Below are 26,920 nucleotides of genomic sequence, written 5' to 3' on the forward strand. Positions count from 1 at the left end.
AGTGACTCATCAGGAAAATAAGGAGGGAAGGGAGAGGTGATTATTCCACAGCAGTGGCATGAGATAGGAAAATCAGTTGGTGAATGCCACATCTACAGTTAGTTCCCTTTTGTAAAGCCATTAGAAGTGACCTATATTGAAATGGAATAGTTGGGAGGTACCTATGAACTTAACTTCCCCAAGAATAGGAGCACAGAGAGAAATAAAACCATCTGGGAGAAAGAAAAGACTAGTCCTACTCTGACTCAGTCTTACTTCCATTGGTGTTTTCTTATAATTTTCCTCTTAAAGAATATATTTCCTGAATTTAAAATAGCTTCTTGTAAATACGTGTTCAAATCTGTCCTTGTGTTACTGGATTTTCTGCATAGGGGCACAATGGGAGCCACACAAAAGAATGCAATTTTGCCTAGAAAGGGATGGGAGCTCCACCTTCAGCCCATTGTTAGAGAATTTTACTCATTAACTGGTAACATAAGTAGGAGGCATTTCACAAACTACCTTCTATATGGTCCTACTGTATAAATCTACTTCATAGTTATAGGTTATAGTCAAGTTATAAATGTATGAATTTTCTTCCTAATTATATACTAAAACAGGGATCTGTATGTTTGATACTAAGTTGGCAATAAATCAAATTGTCATTCTGTCAATAATTTGATAAAACATTAAGCTCTAGCTGTTTTCCATACCTAAGGGCTAATGAAATTGCTTATATAGTTTTGAACAAGTTGCCTTTTAAGTCTTAAAACAGAAAATATAGCATAATGTTTTAGTGGATTTTCTCAATAGAAAGACCCTCCTCTCCAAATAGCACTACCTTTAGTCTTTCCCATTCTGCCCATAATGATTTAGAACTGATGAGCATCTCATCTTTATCACCACAGCTGGAAAGGCAGAGAACTGATATAATGATATACTCAAGTCACTACCCCTCCTGTTTTCCCTTTCTACTTTTGTTTAGACCTGGACCTATGATTTTTATGAATGTATGGAAGTCTGGGTATTGAAATTACTGTAGAATACCATTTGAACAGTCCATGCCTAGAAGTCAGGGAGTGAATTCAACCTTGGACTTGGAGCAGCTTGGGTCTGCATGACAACAGTGGTACTGGGGATCCTGAGCAGATCTTCCCAATCCAGAATGAGGATCTGAGGCAGCATTAGGGTCCCACACACAACACAGGTAACTGGAGCAGTGAAGAACCTAGGAAGAGACTGAAGATCTTGGGTCAGACCCAACAGTCTATTCCTACCAGCCACTTAACTAAGACCTAAACAAGAAGTAGAGCTGCCACCAGTAGAAGGTATTGAAGATATTGATTCTGACATTCAGGAGCATATCCATTCCCTAGGCCTACATCTGCCCAACTTTCCTTTAGAGAGTGAAGATGAGGAAGAGATGGAAACTGCAGGACCAAGAAGCAGAGACTCCATATTCATGGACCCAGAACATGGAGAGTTGGTGAAACAGAAAATGACTGGAATGTCTTGGGCAAGTGAATAGGTCAGAGTTGGGGAGTCCTTTCATAGGCCCCAGGGATTTCAGATGCCCAATGAGATAATGTGGTAGAGAAGACTATCAAGACTCCACAATCAATGTCTTCATGGCAGTGTCTACCACCAAGAACAGCCTAATTACTTTAGTCTCTAATTCCAGACCTTGATGTACAACTGGAAAAATCACTGGTCTTAAATTATTTGTTCCTCATATTATCCTCTACATCACAGGCAAACTAGATCTCTCCAGAGATCTATTTTATTCAGTTCTGTAAAACTGGAATATCTATCCATGCCCATGCCCAGTCTACCTTAGCAGTATAAAGCACCCTGTATATACAACTATTAAAAAAATGTCCAGGGGTGCTATGAAGATAAGTGACTTGCCCACTGATCAATAACCATTTACTGGTAGAGGCAGGGATTGAAGAAAAGTCTTTTACGCTGCACAGTCAAATCACTACCAGAAATTTGATATATGTCCTTGGCATCCAGGGATTCATTAGCATAATGCTAACATATATTGGATAAAATGAATGAATGCAATGATATCTAAATTAACTCTGCATTTAACAAACATTTATAATCTATCATCCAAACTTCAGCAATTTTAAGGTGGAGATTAGAGTGTTCTTTTTTTCATATTTAGATGGAAGTATGTATTTCTTTCTTCTGGAACATGACTTGAGAGACATAGAGACAAAGACAGAAACACTGAGACAGACAAAGAAACAAATAAATGCAGAAACAGAGAGACTGACACAGGACACAAAGACAGAGAGAGAGAGACAGACAGACAGACAGACAGACAGACAGACTGTATCTTAAAGGTCTAATTTTGGATAAATTAGTATGTCTTGGTAAAATCCATAGTAAGGGGTGGAGATGAAGGGAAAGACTCAAGTATTTGAGAACTGCAAATGGACTAAAACAGTATGCATAGCTTTAACTATTAATTTTACTACCTTGTGTAGTTCTGGAGACAATCAGCTTTCTAGATTTTGGAGTAATTAACAAATTTCATTCAAGTTCAAGTATAGAAATTCATAAAGAAAGAGACTGAATGGCATACTGTTCCTAGACTTAACGCAGAGATTCGGACAATCTCAAAAATACATTAGTAATGCATAGAATAAACAAAAGTCAGAATCCACAATTCTACTTTAGGTTGGACATTTTGGACATGGAGAATTATTCAATTCATCCACATGTCTTGGCATGCATTTATTTGAAGTCATTTATAGGGATGCAATTCCAAGAACACAATCAAAGACAAAATGACCAAACTAAGAAGATGACCAATAAAAGTAAAAGTTTCATTTGTTCCTAGAGTACAGGCAAAGGTAATTTGTTCCTCAAACTGGGGTTTACTCTAATTTCAGATGACTATATAATGGCCAAGTTTTAAATATGCCAAACTTCTCCTTTATCATGAGAGTATATGTGAGTTTGTTGTACTAAAGAAACAAATCATAAGTAAGAGGAAAGCAAAAATGTATTTCTAGTAACTTGGTCATAACAGCAGCATTATAAAATGACACTATTTACAATGCCAAACATAGCAGTATAAATGTTGGAAATAACCACCTGACAAGAAAGTACAATCAGGTAGCATAAGTCATAAATTATTTTTAGCCTTTAATCTTTAATTCACACTGGCTTAGCACTGCAATAATTTTGATTGGCAGTTTTATAATATATGTCAATGTTATGTATTAATCACTCTACCTCTCAAAATGCTTAAAGGTTTAGATTTGGATATGAAATATTTTGAACTTGTAATACTTCTTATGAAACTAATTACATTTTCAATTTTTAATGATTTTATGTGTTCCTTTCTTTTAAGGTGTAGGAGAATTATAATCAGAATGTTACATTGTGTTTAGGTTTTAGATACACTTATTTTGCTAGGCTCTCAGAATATTTAACTACAAATATAATTCTTATATAAACTTTCTTTTGTTAATACACTTGCAAAGAACCTAAACCACAAAACATTTCCTCTTTTCTCTTGCATTTTTAGAGGTAGGAGCAACACTTGTCCCAGAAAGAATACCAACAGGAAACATTTTGTGCCAACTTGTTTTTGTTCTTGTTCTTGTTACTTGTTTTTTTTTTTGGGGGGGGCAGGGCTTTTATTTTTGTTTTTACCAAATTTTTTTATTTCACCAAATAAGATACATATCTGTTCTGCAATTTATGTCTTAGTATAATTACCGGGGATACAAGAAATTAATTTGCCTTTAATGACATCTACAGTTTGAGGTGGGAAAACCCCTTAGAGCTGGGACAAGCTATTGAATAGCTATAAAGAACCTCAACTTTTCTTAAAAATTTAACTCAAAGAGTATAACACTATTTTAGAGCTCAACAAAGCTGAACATTGAGTTGATCAGACCATAGAAAGAGATCCCACCCCCCAAAAAAGGGGTTTTGTTGTACAACTGAACTAAAACCAAGAATATCAAGTCCTAACAACTAGTCATGGTGATCATAAGCAGTGATGGCACCCTTCTAAGTAGCTAACTGGCTTCTGTCAATTTATATCCTTTCTTCTCCATGGACTCTCTATATATTGTTATGAGAGTATGACCAGAGATTTATACTTGGGCAGTTATATTAATTTTTGGTTTGTATTCTATTTAGTAAATGTTTCATGACTAAGAGTTAATGGTTCTAGTATAGCTGATTTATTTAAATGGAGAACATACCAACAGTCTCCAGGAGTCAGGTTGTGAATAGTAGTCACATAGTTTTCCCCCAGAATAGTTATGGGACCCTAGAAGAGAGTTATAGAGGTGTAGCAGCTATGTCTGATTAGGAAAAACCCCTTACCTGCCACTGTTAGTACTTTTGGGGTAAGTCAGTCCAGTGGAAGAGAGTGAAGTGGGGGTACATGTGTTAAATCATGCCTATTTTTATGCCCATTCTACATTAGGAGAATTTTTCAACAAAATTTCATTTGATAAAGATATAAATTTTTAAGATTACTGTAAGCTCAATAAAAGCCTACACTGCTATCCACTAAAGAAAAAAAAGCAAATGAAATTTTAGGATATTTCAATAATCTTTAAAACTCCAATTAGGAAAAAAACATGTTTATTCTGTCATAATCAAGCTGAAGCAAACTGAGTTTAAGTGACTTATCCAGGGCTACCCAGTTAGCAAGTGTTTGAGGTTAGCTTTGAACTCATCTCCCTGTATTCAGATTCAATGCACTATCCACTGTACCATTTAGCTTGTATCTAGACCAGGAAAAAATAATTGACCTTCTGGTATAACTAGACTGTCTAGCTTATTGTGCACAATGATTGATAACATTTTTAGGGACATTGAAAAATTTGAATGAATACAGGGGAGGGTTACCAGAATGAAAAAAGACCTAAAATTTTTTTCTGATAGATTAATCCAGACAGAGTTGCTAGGAAAAGAAAAATTCAAATAGAAGACATTCTCAGCTCCTTAAATGTGCTGCAAGACATCTTAGCATCTTTTTTACCTTCAATAGAGCAATCACAATCATCACAAATTCAGGTAGCAGCTACTCTTGACCTGTTATTTGATAATACTTGTGCTCTGGAAGCAAACATTCAAGAAGCTAAGCAGTTTTCTGTGGATCATTTACAGAGAGGAAGGACCTAGGGGAAAAAAAAAAACTTTCCCAGAGAAATATAACACACAGTCTCAGATTTTCTCTGTGGACTAAAAAACCTAAAATCAAGTTTGTTGTTTTGAAAGATTATTGTTCAATGAATGAGTGATCAGATGAATCAAAAGATATTTATGAAACTATTCTAATATATAAAGCATTATCCTAGACAAACGAGGCAATCCCTACTCCGGAAATGCTCACATTCTAAAAGGAGAAACAAAACAGATAGAATGTGCCAGCCATAATATCAGCACCTCCTTGGACACTTGACCTTGGGCAAATCACTATTTCTGATTGCCTCACATCCTGAGCCATCTCCAGTCATCCTGATTCATATCTGGCCACTGAACCCAGATGGATCCAGAGGAGGAAGTGAGGCTGGTGACTTAGCACAGCAACCCCTCACTCAAATGCAATTCACTTACTTGTCACAGTATCATTTCTCTGATGTCATGGTCTTTTTTCAAGAACAAAGGATAAACGTCAATCAATATATCTCCTTTACAGAAGACATTTTGCAATTGAAAGGAATAATTAGTGACAGTTATGGTTATTGTAATTTTAATTATTATGATTAATAACAACTGTCTTCAAGGAGTTAATAATGGTATCAATATAGTAAATAATATTAGCAATAAGAAGAAGCTGCTTGGAATATTAATGTTTTTGATAGGGTACCCTACCAGTGGACCCATAAATTAGTCTCTGTTTCATCCCTCCTCAAATCTCCCATGACTCCCCTCTCAACCCTTTCAGATGAAATGAGACCGTTCAGCAAGAATTCCCTTGCCTTCCCTCCTTCTCATCTCACATTGTCTTCTGTCACTATCTCCACCTTCACTCATATAACATGAAAAGGTTGTCCTCCTTGTTAAGGTTAAAACTTCTAAATGTACAAGTGATTCCATTTCATCCCACTTTCTTCAAAACATTCCTTCTCTCTTATTCTCCATCTTTTACTCATCTTCAATCTCTTTCTTTTCTTTTTTCTTTTTAGATTTTTCAAGGCAATGGGGTTAAGTGGCTTGCCCAAGGCCACACGGCTAGGTAATTATTAAGTGTCTGAGGTCGGATTTGAACCCAGGTACTCCTGACTCCAAGGCTGGTGGTCTATCCACTGTGCCACCTAGCTGCCCTCCACTGCACCACCTAGCCACCCCTTCAATCTCTTTCCATGTCTACTGACTGCTTCTCTGCTAGCTATACATATCCATATCTCCTTAATTCTCAAAAAACCCTTCCTTGATCTATGCATTTTTTTAGCTACTACTATTCCATATTTCTTCTCAGTTTTATGGCTAAAATCCTTGAGAAGATTATCTAAAATAAGTATCTATACTTTCTTTTCTCCTATTCTCTTCTTAATTATTTCTAGTCCAGCTTCTGAGCTCATCACTGAAATAACATATTATTCAAAGTTATTAATGATCTTTTAATTGTCAAATATAAAGGTATTTTGACATTTCCAATACCTGGAATGAGTCACCTTTGAGGTCTTTCCACAAATAATGATAACACTGTCATCTATGACACCATCTATCTATCCATTTGATTTACTTCAATATTATGTATTTCCTATATTATGTATTAGATAAGTGATAACAGGGGATAGAGTACCAGTTCTGAATCAGGAGGACCTGAGTCCAAATCTGACTTCAGATACTTCATAATAACTAACTATGACTTTAGGCAAGTCACTTAACCCTGATTATCTGGATTTCAGGGTCATCTCCAGCTGTTCTGATTCATATCTGGCCATTGCACCCAAATGGAGGAGAAAATCAGACTGGTGACTTAGCACATCTCAATTTGCTGGTCTTGCCATCACCTCCCTGATGACAGGGTTGTCTTCAAGAATGATGTACAAACATCAACATCATCTAACTAATCAATTGGTCTGGCATGCAGCTCACAGAAAGTAAGGCTCCTTTGCAATTAAGCCATTAGACAGAAGGTAAACAGAGATGGAGCTATAAACTTTTTGGACTATAAAAAAATTGCTAAAACGTTTAACATAAAGGAGAATGTTTTTTTTCTCCCATATAAGAAACATCAAATCTAAATGCCAAAGAAATAGCATAAGAACACTGTGGGTTTTATTCAACAATACTACCTGTTAGCAACTTTTTGCCTGGAGTGAAATTGAATTCAGTTTTGGTTTAGTGAAGTGCTTAGGTGGCTATAGAAAGTGTTATTTAGTATTAATCAACCATAAGAATTCATTGCTATATTCCTAGAGAGGGTAAGGTCCTTCTAAGTTCTTAGAATTTGGAATTAAGTTGCATTCTAAAAAAAAAACAAAAAAAGGAGAAAGCATTGATTTTAAATGTCTGCTACATGCCTATCATAATAGAATAATTATACACACAGATAGAGATATATAATATAAGTGTAAATATTTTAAAGTCTATTGAAAAGAGAACAGAAGAATAAAAATTTGTCAGTGTTTTTCCAATACCCTAAAAGGGTTAAAGATTTTATCTAGGTACTAGAGATGAGAGATCTGTAGAAGAATAAGAAATAATTTTCCAAGGTCTAGCACAAGACATGGACAGTACCCCAAGAATTAGATCAACTTTATCCTGCTTCCATCATTGCAACTTTTAACCTTTCTTGATTACTACTGATACCAGAAAGAAAGTAGCATGAAAAGTAGACCCTAGGATTTCTGTAACAGAAAAGTAGCTTGGTTGTGCAGTATAATTGAATGTAGGTTAATGAACTGTCATCTTATTTTGTGTGTGTTTTGTTAGTGTGAAATAGTGAATCAAAAATCTGACCACTCCAATATTAAGAGATAAAGGTGGTAATATTGAACTCAGAGGATCATGAGGAGCGAATTATCTCTCAGTCAACTTACTTTTCTCCCTTTTTTATCTCTGGTCTAACAAAATGGAAGCAATTTCCTATTTTCAAAACTACAATAAATTGATTTTATTTGGCAATTTGAAAATGTTAAAAATTAAGTTCTATTTTCATTTCAAAAACATTTGATTTTGGAATATTATTTTGAATACAACTTAGTTATGAAAAGTTGGAATGACTCAATTCTTTTTTTTTTACTGTATAAACATCCAATAGAAACATGTTGCTAATAAAACCTGAGCAAAAATCAGAAAGTAGCAGTTGCTTATGATCTCTGAAATAGAGTCTTTGTGTGCTGCTTTGTCAGAATAGAATGTTTGCCTGTTGGGAAAGCAAGAAAATAATGCCTAAGAACTGCATACTCATTTTGACAGTGTGGTTGGATTGGATTTTTCCTCATTAGCTTGGGGGTTGCCTCCTGACTGCAGATGTGCAATGGTGTGACCTGATGTGATCTGACAATCATTGTACCAAAGCTAGACATCAGGTTCTTATTAGAGTTTACATGATTGAGTATATTTGGGCATTTAATAAAATTCATGCTGAGGATCATGAGGCCATTGGGAAATATGAGGACACATAGGAGATAATAAAATCAGAGAATGTGCATACCGGGAAGTTAAATGGAACTATCAAATTAATTTAAGATGTATTCATTAAATGACCTTGAGTCAGAATGTGAACAGAATAACAATTAACAATGTTCAAGGAAAATTTGAGAATTTTTTTTAATTTAATTTTTTTAATTTTTAATTTTTGGAGAGTAACTGGAGTCAAAGGAAAACTTGAGTTCAAATCTGGCCTTGGATACTAAGAAAAGTAGTTAGGAAAGGGAAAAGCATGTAATAAATACCTCTAATGTGTTAAGCACTGTACTAAGCACTTTACAAGTATTATCTCACTTGATTTTCATAACATTTCTGTGACCTCCATTTTACAGTTGAGGAAACTGAAGCAAATAGCAGTAAAAATGTAACTGAGGCTTGATTTGAACTTAAGTCTTCTGACTCCAGGCCCAGAATTCTATCCACTACACTACCTACCTGTCTCAAGTTACTAGTTGTGTAACTTTAAGCAAGTTATTTCTTCTATGTTATTCTGAGTTTCGTTATACGTAAATTGGACTTGATAATAGAATAGGTATGTTCTATTAACCCCCAATAGTCTTTTGAAGATAAAATGAATAATATTTCTAAAAACACTTTGCAAATCTTAGAATTCTATAAAATGATAGGACTAGTATTGATGTATTTTATATATACACATATAATTCCATGTATGAATATTAATATATTACTATTGGGACCTTTGGTGGATTCCTAAAGTCCTCTGATGCCTCAGTAAAATGTCAGCTCTGATGGAAGCTACCTAGATTAAAAGGTTTTTAAGCATAGCATTTCTATAACCTAAGGCCAGACAATCTTAGTTTGGAGATGTGTTTCAGCAAGGTGGCCCTTGATTTTGGAACTTTAGCAACATTTGAAAACAAATTCCTTAGTGGTAAAGAAGGCACAGTATGTGATGGTTATAAAATCATAAATATTTACAGAATTCCATGAAATAGAGGAGAAGTAGGGGGATGTAACAACCCTGAGAAGGGAATGGGTTAAAGAAGAGGAGGAAAAAAATAGGTAAAAGTTCATCCTAGATGAAGTTAAAAAGCAAAACACTATCAACTAATAACAGATTATCTTATATGGGAACACCAATTAATACATATTAATTATTATAAATTTTCACCTATCTTTGTAGATCCTTCTGTTATTTAGAAAAAAAAGAACTTGCTAATATTTTATAGAACTCTTTATTGGGTTCAGTCTTTCAACTTACAGTTAATACCAGGATGTTTTTAATATTGTTAATTTGCTCATATGAAAATATTTCAACAGAGGTTTAAAAGTTTTTATTTCTTTATCTTCTTGGAATTATATTTTTGGTAACATTATTCACTATTTTACATCCTTTCTATTATGCTAAAAAGGATATTATTTAATCTAAGAATCAAGATATTTCCCATAAGTTGGTACTATCCTATGTCTCTTCATTTCTGGATTTTTAAAAGCCATACAAATAACCAGGCAAACAGAATACTTTATACCTGACTTCATGAAACAAACTTAATCAAAATATGTAAATAATTTGCTAAATGAAAAATGCTATTAAGTATGTCTTCACAATGAATTCTTTAATTCTCTGTGACAAGTAAAAAATTTGAACACTGACATTTTTGCTATAATTATTTCATTTTCAATCAATGTCTCTCAAAAATCTGAATTTCCTTAAATAATGCCGAAACTTATTTTACACATTCTTGGTGTTTTTCTTGCTGTATATCTAAAAATTCTCTTTTTTTTTGACCTATGGGAATGTTTTAATAGCAGTTTATGCAATACTCCACTTAGAAAAAAATGAATTCAGAATTGTATTTTTATCAGTAAGAAGGCAAAGATTAAATGAGCATCAGGCTATCCAGGACACATGCTTTGAGTGAATGAAAATGGCTTGTGATGAATGTGAGGTGTAATGTAAATTACTCTTGCAGTGTATTAAAAATTCTGTAAAGTTGCCTCATACATAAAATAGATTAACTGACTCTTCTTCTAACTATAAGTTTCTCTGTTCTCCTTCAGCACTTCATCACCTTGTTACCTATTCTTGATTCACTTGATTCATTCATGACTTTGTGTTTATTTTATCCAAACCTTCTTTCCTAATTGGTTTATCATTTCAAATTCTTTAAGCAAATTCTGCCTTCAACAATAGGAACAATAGTAATAATGGAATCTATCTTCAAACAAAAGAAAACAAACTGCTGGATTTGATTTCCTCAATGATGCACTAAAATTTCAATATAAAATGGTCTTCAATATAATTTTTGTATAACTGTATACTCTTGTATGAGCTTAATTTAGAATTTAGAATTCTGATTTTTTTTGCCAGCTGCATGATCTGGGGCAAGATATTTAACTTATCTGGGCATACATTTCCTCTAAGTACTGAAAAACGTTTAAGACCCAACCAACTCAAACATTCTAATTCTATAATATCTCTCACATCATCTGTTTTGAATTGCCTTAACTTTCAAGGACCCTACTTGCATAAGGAACGTCAGAAAATTTTACTCTTTTTTGTAAGGCAAGTAAACATGACAGCCTATCTCCATGTCTTATTGTTAATAGAGCATTGATATATTTTATTTATACCACTTTTTCTTAAATGCACAAATAAATAAACCCTACTCTTGACAGTAAAGTGGGTTAGTAGAGAGTTATACTTTGGTACATGTCTGAGGATCTCTTTGAACAGGGAATCCTGAGACATTATTGGAATATTTGAACATAACTTTTTAACCTTTGCAACAATATTCTTATCTCCTTATCGCCTAGAACAAACAAAAAAACAAACAAACAAACAAACAAAAACAGAACTGCCTCCTCAAAGAGGAAAGGGGATAAGTGTTGAAAATAACTTGGACTTCCACTATTTCAAATACCATGCTGGTAGAGAGAAGTCTAGCATATTAAGAACCTCATTTATGGGGGGGGAGTGAGATTGTTGAGCATTACAAAGATAGATAAATTATGGTATGGGGTGACAAATAGAGAGAAATGAGATTCAAGTTAATAATTACAGAGTGAGAAAACTGAAGGAGGAAAAAAAGAGAATGGGGATGGAAAAGTAGAGGAGAGAATAGAAAAAAAGAGAAATGAATAAAATTCCTGACATTTTATCCAATCATTCCCTCTCTTTGTGCCAGATAGACCTGGAGCATGGACTGATTATTTGAAATACTGGCCTAAAACACAGTTGAGAAACTAAACAACTTCTTGGCAAAAATCACAGTGGATCATACTATCTCTCCTCCTCTCTCTCTAAATTGAGTAGAAAATAAATTAGAAAGAATTCTATTTACCCAGGGAAATTTTTCCAAATATCCCTTACAAAGAGCTAGGATTATACTGCATCTCTCTCATAGCACCAATCTTTTGTACATGGATACTGACCTACAAATACTTAAGGATTTGAAAGCTCATCGGGGAGAAAACAATATATTCTCAAGTTCTATTTCAAGGTATAATTACTTTTGGCAGTTCTTTTTCTAAGTGTGAGGGAAAAATGAAAGAAAAGATAGTGGTAAAAAGATGTGATAATCGGTTATAAATTAATCATAGTGAGAAAACTAAAATTAGTTAAAAATTAAACAAAAAATATGAAGCACAGTTCATGCTTTATGTCCTAGGCAGGCAGTCACCCTTGACATTGTCCTATCCACAGTATCATAGTCATGTCTTACCACCAAGGATAGCACCTCCAGTTTCAACAGCCAGAAATAAATGTCTCATTGGTAACTCCAATTTTCACAGAGTTGTCTTGATTGGTGAATGAATAAACACAAAGTCAAACAGTGCAGTATATACAGTCAGCCCCAAAGTATCAGAAAAGAATTTTATATTCCATCTGGTTGTTCACTTCAGCTGTCTCATCATCTTCTTTCTCTAAATTCAGCAACTGAATTCATAAGACCATACTTCCATTATTCTTGGAAAGGTTGCTACATCAGATGATCAACTCATATCATCCCTCTTCACTATTCAAACATTCCTTTCCTTAGCTAACAATTTCATATATGGGAGAGTGTAGACTCCTTGAGAGCAGGAACTATCTTGCTTTCATTTTTTTTATGCCTAGAGCTTAATATAATATTTGGCACATGGTGAAACCTTAATTTTTTCTTTTCATTTATTTTTCACACTATTATAAATAGGTATAGAACTTATAGAAAATCATGGATATATTTCATTTTATTTTGTTAATCATTCAAAAAAATCCTTGTAAAGTGAATAGCTGACATGTGATATTTACTTACATATCCTCATCTGACCCTTACAACAATCCTGAGAGTTACCTGCATATTCTGTAGAGATATGATCATCCCCATCTTCTCCCACTGAAAATTATGATTTAGAGTGTTTAGACTATTTGCCCATGGTCTAATAAGACTCAGAGCCAGGACTTGAAACTAAATACTTTTGACTCTGCTAGGCTATATTGCTGCTGCTGCTGCTGCTGCTGCTAGACAATGATGATGATGAAGATGATTGATGATGACAATGATGATGATAGTGCAGCTGTGTGGTACAGTAGAGTACCAGCCTTGAGTTCTAGTCTAGCCTCAGACACTTGATATTTACTAGCTATATGACCTTGAGTAAATCACTTAACCCTGATTGCTTCATATTGTCCTGATTCATATCGGGCCATTAGATAGCATCCCCTCACTCAAATCCAATTCACTTGCTTGTCAAGGCAACACCTCCCCGATGTCATGAGCTTCTCTGAGAATGAAGGACAAACATCATCAGCTAAGTCAGTAAAATTTTACTTTCTTTCATATTCAAAGTCTAACCCCAAAATATATTAAAATGTTGGTCAAAGTGGCAATATTTATCACAGAGGAAAAATTAGGGAACATAAAATTGAAATATCTAAAATTAAATCACTTCAAAGACTTGGTTGTCAATGGACAAAAAATGTTCCTCTCTCATTAGAGTATTATAATAATAATAATAATAATTATGATGAAAATATAATAATAATAAAACTAATATCAATAGGATACTTTAAATTTTACAAAAAACTTTACATAGATTATCTCATTTGATCCTCACAACTGTATGAGAGAAGTCCTCCTCTTATTCCCATTTTATATCTGAGCAAACAGTCTGAGAAAGGATAAACATGTTGCCAAGGTTTTGTGTGTGTGTGTGTGTGTGTGTGTGTGTGTGTGTGCGCGCGCGCGTCTGTAGCAAGATTTTAATTCAGATCTTCTTCCGGCCTTTAAGCCATATACTCTATCTACTCTGCCACCTTGTTGCCTTTATTCAGTGAGCCTTTATATAGTGTGTTGTAGAAGAAATTCTTTCTCAGGTATATGTTGAGATAGACGTTAATTAATTTCTTTTTCTGGTTCAGAATTTGAGTATTATCATGCTTTGAGATGATTTATTCTAACCACACATACAAAAAGAGTGATTTATCAAAGAGGATGCCAATTTATCAATTTGAAAACAATTTAATTTAACAATCAATCTACTTTTCTACTATATCCAATACTCAAAACAGTCTTTTCCTGGCACAAGGAGTAAACAGGAAAGGTTAGATGTTTGCTTGGTGATTATAAAACCAGTATGAAATTGACTATTAAAATGGGAACCATTTCTGAAAACAGAATATTGACTTCTTAGAGAAAAGGCCACTAATGAAAAAAATGAAAAGACATACATGAAAGTAAAATAGGCAACAAATAGCTCATAACTATATGTGAAAAGAATTTCTTCCTGCCTTGTAAGACAAGGCAACCTAGAGAATCATTCATTTAGGATACAAACTCACGTGCAAAACTTTATGGAGGAAAGTGGTTGAAAATCATGAAAAAAAATAGACCAGAAGGCAAGGAAGATAGTAGAAAGGAAAATAAACAGTGTTGGACAAAAAATCAAACAATTTACACATCATCAATCAATCACATCATCAATAAATACTATTAAGTATTTACAATGTATAAGGTTCTGTGATAATTACTAGGAATACAATCACCAAAAAGGAGAAAAAAGGAATCAATCTATACTTTCAAAGATCATATAATCTAACAGGAGAGAAAGTAGGTATAAATATACTAAGGATATCAAGATATAACTACAGACAGGATAAATCTATAGAGAATAAATATGAACAAGTTCAAAATAGTTAAATAAAAAATATTCTGGGAGAAAAAGAATGAGCATTTTGGGGGAAGAAGTCAGAAAATACTTTATATAGAAGATGGCACTTTGGTTGTAGCCAGATAGTAGGGAACTGAAAAAGTTAAATGTAAGACTTCATATTTTATCCTATATTCAATTACCACAGCAATTGAAAAGGGAAATATCTTGATCAGATCTCTTAATATAAAACAAGGAAGAAGGAAGACAGATTGGAATGTCTCTTTCTGGATTTTTGTTAGACATTATTTTACTAATGACAATGGAGTTATACTGAGTTGCAAAATTTAATCACAATTTTAATTTTGAGAGCATTGAGGAGAAAATACCAAATCATTATAAATATTTCAGATGGCAATAATATCAAAGGAAAGGCAACCAAGAAGAAATTTCTAATTACCAGCCCAAATAGTTGCTTTCTCATATATATATATATATATGTATGTATGTATATATATATATATATATATATATATATTTAAAATTTTTACAGTAGGGGTATACTTGATGGAAAGAAAAGAAGAAAAAATAATGTTCTACAATATACTACATTTTCATAGTTATATAATTGGGTAAAAGGTAAATATGATGCATAATACCACTATATTTATTATTTCTTGATTATTTTAAAAATCATTGGATTTATAGCAAAATACTGCCTTAAAGACTTTTGTTCAACAATGGATCTCCCCATGCAGATGTTAAGTTTACACAGGAGTCTCTCCTTTCTCAAAGAAAACTTTGCTCATTAATATTTTGATTATTATTAAACAAGGTATAAAAGTGGGAGACATCTGCTCACCAAATACATTTCTTATTGGAATGCACGATGTTTATTGAAGAAGTCAAATAAAAGAGGCATTTACTTTAAGATTAGGAAATTCTTTTAACATTCTTGTTTATTGATGACCTTGATTACATCAAGTTCTGGAACACTGCAGAGCATCCTAAATGAAATCTGCTGCCACCTGCATCTTTGATAAACATTGCAGAAGGAAGATGAACTAGAGCCAGAACTGACTAGGAACAAAAGAGGAAGAAAGACAAAGCAAGCATTTTGGAAGGCACTGAAACAATTCTACTTCCTAAAACAAATATCATCCATATTTTTTATGTCCAATATTCTGATGGTAATGGAATATGTTGTCAATAATGGAATACAAAATGTCTAAAAGAAAGTTCACTTGAAATGGCCAAAAGGGAAATAAATGTAGAGGCATCTAGTGAGTATAAATAGACTAAAGATTCTCTCAGAACTATATTCATATATTCATTTATATATACACATTCATACATACATACATATCATTACGTTCACCATATGATCTGGAAAGGAGCAGGTAAGAAAGGTGGAAAGACTGAGAGATTAAAAGAAAGATTTCTTGATTAAGGACTATAACTAAAAAAAGTTATAACATCTGGAAGAAAACATTTGGCAAACTCATTGAGTCCTCTACAGAGGACTTAGGTAACAGACAAGTATTGCATAGAAAAAGAAGATATGAATGGATTATAAATTGTATCATTGGAGGAATAGATGTTTCAGTAAAATCACAGATTCTCCAAAAGATCACTTTTGTGGGGGGAATTGTGTTGCTATCCTTTCAAAATATATGGTCAAGTCAAGAAATTCTCCATTATACTTTCCAATGAATCAATTTTCTTTTAAGCAAAATAGAGATCGACAAATAATTTCTTTATTTTATGAGACAAAAAGAAGAATAAACATTTTGTAGGACCTAGAATTAATATTCCCAACTACAAAATCAAGTTAGTTAATAGTTGTTGAGGACAAAGATACATTCAGAACCACTGTTTTTTTTTTTAATTAGTTTTACACTTCATTTTTTTTTTAGGTTTTTGCAAGGCAATGGGGTTAAGTCTTGCCCAAGGCCACACAGCTAGGTAATTATTAAGTATCTGAGGCCAGATTTGAACTCAGGTACTCCTGATTCCAGCACCAGTGCTCTATCCACTGCACCACCTAGCCACCCCTGCACTGTGCCACCTAACCTCCCCCAATTCAATTTATTTTCATTGAAGATCTGGATAGGGTAATTTGCAACTTAATCAGAAAATCAAGAATTCAAAAGAGATTATCAACATTAAGGACCCAAAAGAAAGCAATTAAGAGGACATCTCTAATTATCAACTCTTATAACTACTTTCTTATCTGTATAAAATCTTTGAAAAATGATCGATCATATTATGGAACTACATTAGATAAAAAGTTGTTTTAGAGCTGGACCTCAGACCAAAGGGAAATCCTTCACAGAAGTGGGGATGGTCAGCATATCAAACACACAAAAGTCTGAAGTTTCAGGTTTTATTTCTATTCCTCTGATGGATGTGGGAGGCTATTCCAGCAAAAATTTTAGCTCACTGAGAGATAACTAAGATATCATTTACTTTTTTTTCCTCTCTATTAAAAAGACATAATTCTGGTTTTCTAAAAATCAAAAATGTCAATGTTTTCTTTTATTCGAAATCATCTTCATTAATGTGACAGAAGCAAGGTTTATATAGTTCAAATAAAATGGAAAATTCACAATTTTCTGATAATAATCTGAAAAAAATTCAAATTACTTGTAACCCAACTGACTAGGGTCTTTGTATCCTGTTGCCCTAGACAAATATTTCATATTTCAGGGATCAATATATTTTCCACTTGATAACCTTGATAAACTACAAGTAAATTTCTATTTAATATAAAATAAAATAGACTCAAATAAGATAAAAAACCTTAAGAGTCAGCCTCCTTAGCATCTGTTCACATCCAAGTGGAAATATTCACTGTTCTTTCTGGGGCTTTATAGTAATTATGCTATGCTGGGCCAAGGATCAAGAAAGAGAATGTTCTTAAATATTTAATTATTGCCTCCCACCTGTTCTGAAGTCTTACTGTCTCCTCTCAGCCTGCCAAAAACAATTCCCATTATTAGGATGTTTGTATTAAGGATACCTGGACTGGAATGATTTCTTCAACAAATTTTACAGAGAGAAAAAATAGTCAATAAAGTACTTTGGTCAATACAGATTGAATAATAAGTAGAAATCAGAAATGAAGGTCATTATATTCCCTAAATAAGAAATCCCTTAAAATAAAGTGTTTGGTGCTCTCCATTTGTAAGATCTGCTTTTAATTAATATTAGCAAAAGAAAAACTTTCTTAAAGGAACTTTCTAGGCACAAGTCTCTGATATAGCAAAATGATGTGGCAAGAATATTTACAAGAGCATTTTTGCTATTTAATGATGATGATGATGATGATGATGATGATGATTGAATAGATGGAAACGGTGACTATTTATTAACAAGACAAGATCAATTTAAGTCTAAAATGTTGTTTCCTATAAGTCATGATGATGAAACTGAAGAGGCTCCTTTTTAACTAAGCTTATAATAACATTCTTTTTATTCAAAAAGACTGGCTTAGAACTGAGGAATCATAACTCCACCAACTTTCAAATATATCCATATGATAGAATGTGGAAAATGTTATATTGACCCCAATTCTCTGAAAGAACAGTGCTAAGTAGACTTGGATCCTAGCATCTGACTTGAATTGATGAGAAGTAGTATATAGGACTAAAAGACAGAGGTCTTCTAGGGCTATTTTTCCCCCATTTTCTTCCATTTCTATTAATGAAGTCAGAGTTTTTTATTTCCTGTCCTTCTCACTTTATCCTCCTCCTCTTCCTCCTCCTTCCTCTTCCTCCTCCTCCTTCTTTTCTTCTTCTCCTCTTCCTTCTCCTTCTTTCTTCTCTCTCTCTCTCCTTTCTCAACCTTTCTTCCTCTGTCACCAAATATGTACCAAAAAGCCCAAGAGACATATTGTTTGCATATTTAAAAATGATTGCGACATTTTTCAATTACTTTCAAAATCTTGATATTTAAATTCATAGAATAATATCTAATATATACATATATATTATTGTGCTAAATAAGGGATATAGTATTATAATTCATATATTTGATAGTTCCCATTAAAAATTTCACTCTAAGATAAAGTTTGTTGTGTTTTAGTGGGGTTCATTCTGTCATGACCAGATGTGATCATCAATCATCACTAAGTGAAAAGAGAGCTGATCCTTAGCATATTGAGGGGTTTGCAGTCTCAAAACATTTTTTGGCAGGAGATGTAGATAGACAGATAACTAGTCTAAAAATATGGGCAGTTTCACTTCTTGATGAATAGACAGCAAGATATAGCAGCGAGTCAGGAAATCCATGTTCAAATTCCACCTCAGACACTTAGATAACAATATAATCAAAGATCAGTATTCTACCAACTCTCTGAGAGTTGAATCTGCATCTGACTGAGGACAGAAAAGATTTTTGTGACCTATTTTCTTTGTGAAGCCTTTCATTCTTAGTGGTAAAAGCCCAGCATGACCATAGCATAACTTTATACTTTTTTGAAAAACAATTCATAATTAGTTATAAATATTTTATAACATAAATATTGTATAAATCAAGACTGGGAATTTTGGTTAAACATTTGCAGTCACATTTAGGATCAATTCTTTGTAATGAAACACTAATTAGGCTATTTAACTTACAAAGGGGGTTAATGGGTTTTTAGTCAAAATCAAGTGTTAATTGTGGTTACAATTATATACGGATAATGTTAATTGAAGATAATGAACTTCACATCCCTTTATGAAGAAATAATACATCAGTAAGCATTGAATATTTTTTCAGTATGGAATAAGAATATTATTTATTTTACTATTATATATATATATATATATATATATATATATATATATATATACTATACATACTATTTTAACTATACAGTGGTCTTTAAAAGAACTTTGGTGATATGTATGCTATGGAATACTATTGTTCTATTAAAAAACCAGGAGGGATGGGAATTCAGAGAAGTCTGGAAGAATTTGCATGAACTGATGCTGAGTGAGATGAACAGAACCAGAACACTGTATAACCTAACAGCTACATAGAAGTGATGATCAGCCTCAATGGACTTGCTCATTTCATCAGTGCAACAATCAGGGACAATTTTAGGATATCTGCAATGGAGAACACCATCCATACCCAAAGAAAGAATTGTGGAGGTTAAGCAGACCAAGGACTTGTAACTTTAATTTATTTTTTAAGTATCTTATTATGTAATTCTGCTATTTTTTTCCTTAAGATATGCTTTCTCTTTCAACACATTCAATTGTGATCAATGTATAGCATGGAAAAAATATAAAGACTATCAGACTGCCTTCTGTTGGGGGAGAGAAGGGAAGTGAGATTGGGGGAAAATTGTAAATTCAAAAAACAATTTAAAAATCTTATTCATAAAAAGGGGTTTGGGTGTTTTAAAACTTGAATATTTTTAAAATTTTATTTATTTAAAGTGATGGGGTTAAGTGATCTATTCAAAGTCAAACAGCTAGGCAATTATTAAGTGTCTGAGGCTGTATTTGAACTCAGGTTCTCCTGACTCCAAGGCCAGTACTCCATCCACTGTGCCACCTAGCTGCCCCCTAAAACTTGAATACTTTATGCAGATGACATATATGATCTTAAAAGTAGAATTTAATGATGTTATATATCAACCAATTATGGGAATCTGACTTTAACATCATCTAATTTACCTTCCTCCCTGGCCATGTGACTTCATTTCCCCAATTTCAAAAGAGAAGGTCACTGGAATTCAGCTGAATTTCATATCAACTATGAAGAAAACAATTTTAATTTGCCCTTATAGGACATTTATGTATTCTTTCCTGTCATAGACCATAAAAATCTGAGTTTTTCATATTTAAAAATTGCTTGATGACTTCATAAAGAGTATATATCATATTTAGAAACTATGTGCTTGCCATAAGAAAGCTTTTCTTTAGTGTTTGTATTTTACATACAAAGAATTTTTACATAGTGACATTTGCCTGAAGGGGATTGGGATGTAAGGACCATCTGAGATGAATGGGAGCAAATTTATCCTTTTAAAAGGCTATTAATGAAACTTGAAAGATCATTACATTTTCAGAAAGAAGGTAGTCTAAATGGAACAAATATTAAATTCACAGAGAAGGAACTCACTTCCCAGCAATCATTGAAGATACACGTGGAACCGCCAGCAATAACCAAGCAAGAAAAATCAGATATTGCCACATCATTTTAGGATATGCATCATAAATTTTTGAAAATACATTTGATTTCATAGGCTAACAACCAAACATGAATAGGAGACAAATACTTAGTAATATGACCAGAAGACAGATATTGATATAAATAATAATGTTTATAGATGAAAGGAGTCAGTAAACCTTCAGTAGTGCCCTATTCAATTACAAAGGACACTGACAAAAGTCACAGAATTATTTCAATCTATCCCATTAGTCAACAGAGGGACTATCTTTATCAATTCCAATTTTTAGATTTATTAACATTGATTGAACAGTATAAAATGCACTGCTTTTTTTATCTTCTCAAGCATTTATAATGCTTAATCAACAAGATGACCTTATAAGTCTACTTTACCCAAGAATTTCTGAGAAGTGAGGAAGTTTATGTAACATTAAGATCATATACAGATAAGGCTTTTTCTTTATATAAGGAGAAATCTTGGAAACTAGCCTTTAAAAATTCTTTAGGGTTTGAAAAGCACTTCACAAATATTTTCTCATTTGATCTTCACAACAACCTTGAGAGGTAGGTGCTATTATTAATACCTTTACTTACTAGATGAGAAAATTGAGGTAAACAGAGGTTAAGTGACTTAGCAAGAGTCACACAGTTCACATCTGGGGGTTGGATTTGAACCCAGGTCTTTCTTATTCCTATGTCTGATAGTAAAGTCCTTATGCCACCTAGCTACAGGAACTTACTGTGCCTCTCATGGGCACAGTATAGGAATGGGAAACCTACTGATCAATTAAGATCCCCTCTCATACAAGGAAGCTCCAAGAGAACCAACAGCAATATTTTTAACTTCATCATTCATGATCCAGTTATAATCTAAATGTCTTCCAGTAAATTTCACTAAAACATATTAAACAAAAGCATATGATCAGGTAATAGAGGACTAGATATGAAAATCTAAATTATAATTCTGCCTCAGGAACTAGCAACTTACCCACCAGTATTTGTAGGGAAAATAAATGGGGACATCTGAGTGGTGTAGTGGCTATAGAGCTTTTGGCCAGGAGGCAGGATCTGAGTTCAAATTAAGCTTCAAACACTTACTAGCTATGTGACCCTGAGCAAGTCACTTAACCTGTTTACCTAAGTTGTATTAACTGGAAAATGGATTTAATAGCAGCACCTACCTCCCAAGGTTGTATGAAGATCAAATAAGATAGCAATTATAAAGTGTTTTTTTTTAACACAATGTCTGGTATATAGTAAGCTTTGTATAAATATTTGCTATCATTTCTAAAATACTCTTTTTTTTAGTTTTTTTTTGTAAGGCAATGGGTTAAATGGCTTGCCCAAGGCTACACAGCTAAGTAATTATTACGTGTCGGAGACCGGATTTGAACTCAGGTACTCCTGACTCCAGGGCCAGTGCTTTATCTACTGTGCCACCTAGCTGCCACCTAGCTGCCCCTAAAGTACTCTTAAAAGCATATATAGTATATATATATTATATATATACATATATATATTATATATATGTGTGTGTGTGTGTATAGTTACTAAAACAGATGTAAAATGTGTTGTTCTCTAACAACATTAACATGATTTTTCATTGTTTATTTTTATCTATTTTATTTTTAAAATTATGTTCTATCATTGGAATGTGAGTGCCTTGAGATTAAGGACTCTCACTTTTTTATTTGCAGCATCACTACTTAGTAAAGTACTGTGTACATGGCAATCACTTAATAAATGATCTATCATTCATTCAGTCATTCACTTAATATCACATATCTTCCTGTAAACTATACAAAATGAGATGCATATATTCTCTTATGTTCATATTATTTTAGTAGTCAGATGTTACTGACACCATTTTATGTTTCATCTAACAACTATCATATAATTTAGTGTTGGAAGGGATCTCAGAAGCCCTCAGCTGAATCCCCATATTTCCTTGAATAGAAAGTTCAATAGTCAGCCATTTGCTTAAAGTGAGAGAGAAAACATATTTGGCAACCTAATCAATTTTTAACCAAACTAATTGTTAGTATTTATTTTTTTATCAAGTTAAAATTGTCCTACTTGCAGCTGCTTCTACCCTTGACTGTTTTATTTCCACTCCAGAGCTTAAGCAACTTTAAATGTTTTTATAAGTCATGATTTCCTAAATTCTATAATGAACAATAATGTTAATAATCTTGACCACATCTACAACAATTTAATATACTACATTTTTTCCTCTTCTTTCCTCTTTTTTTCAAAAACAGAGGATTCCACTTGTAATATGAGTTGTAATATAATAATCTTGGCAGTTGGTTGAAAGCATGAAAAACCAAGAAGAAAACAGTATACTACATAGGGTGTTTGAAAAATTTCAAGAAAGATTAAAACCAGATGCAGACTTTTGGGGGCAACATGTATAGGCCTATGTCTACTTATATGCATATTTATATGCATGTAACGGAATATATGAGCATATTAACAGTTATATGCATACATGTAGGTATATGCATGCAAATGTGAAAATGTATTTTTATATGCAGTGTATATTATATAAGAATGTAAACCCACATGTTTATCTAATACATGCAAATGTATGTTCATAACATGTATAAAGTACTTTTTAATTAATTCTTTCATTTTTTGTTTTTTTTTCAAGGCAATGGTATTGTGACTTGCCTAAGGTCACACAGCTAGGTAATAATTAAGTGTCTTGAGGCTGGATTTGAGCTCAGGTACTCCTGACTCCAGGACCGGTGCTCCATCCACTGTGCTACTTGCCTCTTTTTTAATTCTTTGAGTAACGAATTTCAATGATTATTTCTGCTATGGAAAAAAATTATTTAGCGCATACATAAGTTTAAAGAATTTTGTTATTTTTTGGCTTTGCTCTCCCCCCCCACCCCAGGATTCAGAAAACAAATGGATCCAATTGAGTCTAAAGAAAAAGAAGAGTGATATTCCAAGAGTAAAATAATTATTTACAAAGTTGTAGTAATGTAAGAGTAAATTCTTTGAAATTTCATAAAAGATGCTTTCTACCTGTAATTTTTATTTCTTATTGACAAATGCACAAAATAAGATATTACTCTTGCTCTTGAAAATACATACAAACAATATTCTAAAATTTTTGTAAAGAATTAATTTATTTTCATGAAAACTGATTATCACCTAGCTTGTCTATGATGTCATTGAATGAAGAAAAGCCAAGATATTTCGGGTATAGCAATGAAAATTTTGCTCAGAGGTGATTCATTTAGTATGATTCTTTTAAAAATTTAATTAGGAAATTTAAATGTGACTAAAAAATAAGCCAATTAAGAAAACCATCTGAACAGCTGGACTAGGAAGTAGATTTTTTTTTTATTTTTTGCTCTTCTAACCAAATTAACGTGAACAACAAAAGACAAGATAATATATTTACAAAGAACAAGACCAAATTCTTTTTGTCTTACATATATATATATATATATATATATATATATATATATATATATATATATATATATATATATATATTTGTCCTGTTTTAAAAGCCTCTAACTGCAGAGTCTATATCCAGAGAGACTGCTGTTTCCTTAAAAGGAGAGTTGCTAAAAGTTTTTCCTTTAGTCAGGTGCAGTCTGTGAGTTTTAATAAACTTCATTCTATGAGTATGAGATAAACTATAGAAGAAGGAGAAAGAAGGTAAGATGTGTTTTTCTAGTTGAATTGTTAAAGCCCCTATTTATGAAGAAAAATCAGAGAGAATTTAATGAGGAGTAAATCTGGAGAGTATAAGGGCATGAGAAAATATGAAAATAGTTTTTTTGTTCCTATCACAGAAAGGGAGAAGAGAGAGAAAGGGGAAAAGGAAGATATATCCCTTCTTTATGATGCTTTGGAGACCTTTACCTCATGAAGAGAATTATTGTGATATAAATTTCTTATCCTGGTAAAATAAATGGTGTAGGACTATGTTTTCAGAAGTAAAGATAAGTGGTCTGCCATTATAATAAGAGTCTGACCGATGACCATTTTAAGAGCTAACAATATAAATAATTACTTATCCCTCTTTTTTACTCCCATTTCCATTGTTAATAAATTACATATTTAGAAGATTTAACATTAATCTTAGAAATTAAGGGATTTATAGAGATATACAGAGAAATACTATTAAAAAACTTCTCGGGGTTTAAAATGAATTATAGTTTATGAATGAAAATGAAGGTTCTGTAATTAGTTGATTAATCAGAGATACATTTCAATTTTAGTATGTTTAAATATAGGAGTGTCAAATTGAATGTAGGATAACCTACAAATGAGCCTGGTGAATCTTTTAATATCTTATATATGTAAGGGTTCTTTCTACTCACCATACTACATCTGTAATAAAGAATTTCTGATTTCAAGAGGAACTTGATGTATATTGTATATAGATTTATTTGAATATATATAATTTTCCATGTAAATTAATCAATGAATAAAATAGGTATTTGATTTGCCTCTTGTGTAAAGAACACTTTGCTAGATAATAGAGTAAATAAAAAGTTTAGATTAAAAAGAATCATAAATAGCTCATGATTAATTTATAATAGTATAAGATTATGCTTTTATAAATTTTTGGTTTATAATAAATTATTGAAATGTTTCCATAATAAGACAATGAATAAGCAATAAACAGCATGAAATAATCTATAAAAATATCTTAAACCTAGTCAATGTATGACTAAAAAATAGAGTTTAGAGATTTTGAAGTTTTTTAAAAACAAATAATTCAGAGCATATGATTCAAATAATAGAATTCCTTTTAAAAATATTTATATTAGTATGTTTTTATGTAATCCATGAGTAGCTTCATATTGAATTTACAAAAACATTAAAGTGCTCCAATCTGTTTTGCAAAAAGAAAATACAATTCTGAGAATCCAAAAATTCTCCAGAAATTCCCCATCCACCCCACACCTAGTAGTTTTCAGTTCCCTCTAACCCTGGTAGGGTTTTCTGGCAAAGATCCTAGAGTGATTTGCCATTTTCTTCTGCACCTAATTTTACAGATGAGGAACTGAGGCAAACTGGGTTAAGTGACTTTCAAAGGGTCACACAGCTAGTAAGTGTCAGAAGTCAGATTTGAACTCAGGAAGTCTTCCTTACTCCAGACCTGGCACTCTATCCAATGAGCCCCCTAGCTTCCCCCTCTATATGGTCAACCTGTATAAAAAATTCCCCTATATTTTTCAAGCATGACTTTGTATACAGACCCTGATCTCATTTTAAAAAAAAGTTTATTATCTACTTCCCCAGAATTCTTTCTTTAGAAAGAATGAACCAATATAAAATGTTGCCAGCCAACCAGAATAGTTATATATATGTACATATACATATATGTATATGTATATGTATCTGATAAATTAGGGAACCTAAAATAAACATTCATAGCCATTTGTATCAATAAATTTAAAATGTTAATATATTTGGAAACAAATTACCTTTTTTATTTTTCCATCTTCAGTGGATTGTCAACTCTAGAAAGGCTAATCTTTTTAGGCAATAAAAAAAAGACAGACTCTTGTAATTGTTCTGGTAACATGCACAAAAGTCAATATTGAACTTCAGTCACAATCCATTTTAATGTATTTATCCAGAGATGCTTCAGTGATTTAGCAACATGATCTAATACATGACAATCTAAACAAATCACTCTACTGCTTACAAACAACTCATTATCTAAAATACAACAATTCAAGAACAACTCATTAATAACAAATTTTACAACCCATTGCTTTTGATGTTAAAATGCTAATGTATGGAATTCATCATGCTTATATGCAAAGTTTGAACAGAAACTGTATAAAATCAAATATATGGTTTAGAAACACTTTAGAAAAGGTTCTAACACAACAAAATCAATGAACTCAGCTAAATTAAATAAAATCATTTTCATAATCATACAAATTACTTGTGCATAAAATTATCATTTTTATTAATACTTGAAGCAGATACAACTCAATATATTCCATTAATGCAACCACAACCCTAATGACAGCTAACATTTTTTTGA

General features: G+C 32.5%; 1 protein-coding gene and 1 pseudogene across 2 annotated transcripts in view; one reads left to right on the top strand and one right to left on the bottom strand.

Annotated features, from left to right (window-relative positions):
• The window catches only part of CXH8orf34 (chromosome X C8orf34 homolog), a 443,848-nt gene that overhangs the window by 267,830 nt on the left and 149,098 nt on the right, over window positions 1-26,920 (bottom strand). The gene's annotated exons all lie outside the window — the stretch shown is intronic.
• LOC141503495 (male-enhanced antigen 1 pseudogene) lies at window positions 379-1,638 on the top strand (annotated as a pseudogene).

The sequence above is a fragment of the Macrotis lagotis genome, chromosome X (assembly GCF_037893015.1).
Source record: "Macrotis lagotis isolate mMagLag1 chromosome X, bilby.v1.9.chrom.fasta, whole genome shotgun sequence".
Classification (NCBI taxonomy): Eukaryota; Metazoa; Chordata; class Mammalia; order Peramelemorphia; family Peramelidae; genus Macrotis; species Macrotis lagotis.